The sequence below is a fragment of the Pieris napi genome, chromosome 11 (assembly GCF_905475465.1).
Source record: "Pieris napi chromosome 11, ilPieNapi1.2, whole genome shotgun sequence".
Classification (NCBI taxonomy): domain Eukaryota; kingdom Metazoa; phylum Arthropoda; class Insecta; order Lepidoptera; family Pieridae; genus Pieris; species Pieris napi.
The window spans coordinates 6,451,751-6,453,420 of NC_062244.1; the positions used below are offsets into that span (position 1 = coordinate 6,451,751).

A 1,670-nucleotide genomic window follows, 5' to 3' on the forward strand; every position below is an offset into this window, starting at 1 on the left:
GTTACCATACCATATATTGACATGTATAACATCTATTAAAACACATAAATAATCTATAAAAACTACATATTTAAATAATAAGTTGTCTTGTACGAGTATTCGCCTAAACTAGGCCTTACTAATTAACTTTATGTTGAATTTCAACTAACATAGTAATATTAACAATTAAAATAGAAAAATAAAATAAATTAAAATTTGGACCCTGTGCTGCTTTCTCGCTGTATAGCGATACTTATTTGTTAAGCGAGGTAAATACCAACTCCGTGGTCACCGGTACTATGTACCAGGCGCCTGCTTAAATGCTCGGACCTGTGCAATCACCTGCTGACAGATGTCCACAATAAATCCATCTTGTCCCAGTGCCTTTTTAGGGTTTAGGGCTAGTGAGCAGTATTCAGGAGTTCATTTTGTGTAATTAGTAGGTCAGGTGTCTCGTTTTACCCGTCCCTATTTACCATTTCTAATACTGTTCTTGTGTGTTATTTAAGATTAAAGAAAATAAAAGATATACAATTTTAAGGCTACAATTAATCTATAAAGACGGATTGCAGAAATATATACAATATAGATTTTCTCACAGAATTACCTCATATAAAGTTTTAGATATGAAACTCTCAAAGGCGTTAAGTCTGGACTGTCAAGCTTACAACCGAGATGGCTGGGGATTTTGTTCCGTTTAATTAAGAAAATCTAAATTATGTGATGCTTTACACATATACGGTCTTACTAATAAAAAATCACTATACATGCGTTATGACAAGGTGATAGTAATTCAGTGAATAGAGCTTGTACAGGGCATAAACACCTCTTTGACCAATAATCGATGTGTATTGATGAATAACAAAACGACCCTTATTTATTGTTACCCTGGCAACCCGCCGTGTTTGATTGACGTTTGATTTAATAATTTTGATACAACTCATAATTCTAATGTAAGTTGTATTTATTTTATCAACCAAAGCAATTATATACACATTTACTCAATATACTAATAACATTTTATTATTTGCAGCTAATAGAAACTCCAAAACCTCAGACAAAGAGGACTAGAATTTTACATGCGCGTTCTGCAGTACAAAAGTTAGAAGAGTTAGTATCAATGTGATAGAGAAAGGACTATTTCATTCAAAATCCCTCAACGATCATACTTAAATTTTTTAGGCATCTCAAATAGTGGAAAGTGCCAAACTCCGCAACACGGTAGTGTTCCAGTGTTTCCAGGAAGAGCACGAAACAAAACAAAGGCAGATGGCTGAAACACATGAGCTCAAACAGAAGCGACTCGCCGAAGCTCACGAAAGGGCTAGACAGAAGCATCTTCTAAGGCTCAAATTGTTACAGCAGCAATTAAATAAATAATTATATACTTATAAAAAAAATAAAACCCCCGTTTTAAATGAAATATAACTTTTTATTTATTTCAAGTCCTTAACTATCCACACCTATGTAAATAAAACATCCTTAAAAATATGTTTCAATAAAAGCAGCTCTAGCAGCTTGTCTAGCCAGATTGCTTGAGGGCGTCTAGGTTGGCCTTGGTTCTTCTGGAGCATTCTCAGTGTCATCAAACGTAACATCCAGGTCTTCTTTGATATCAATAGCAATATTGTGGAGGATTGCCAGTGCTTCTATATATAATTTGGCATTTTCTAATGACACTGAGAAGCCAT

The 1,670-nt window shown here is 34.2% G+C and overlaps 1 long non-coding RNA gene across 1 annotated transcript; it reads left to right on the plus strand.

Annotated features, from left to right (window-relative positions):
• Positions 1 to 837: 837 nt before the first annotated feature.
• On the plus strand, positions 838 to 1,402 carry LOC125054190. The gene is made up of 2 exons (XR_007117675.1): positions 838 to 1,089; positions 1,162 to 1,402. It is a non-coding gene; the product is annotated as an uncharacterized LOC125054190 (long non-coding RNA).
• The last annotated feature ends 268 nt before the right edge of the window (positions 1,403 to 1,670 follow it).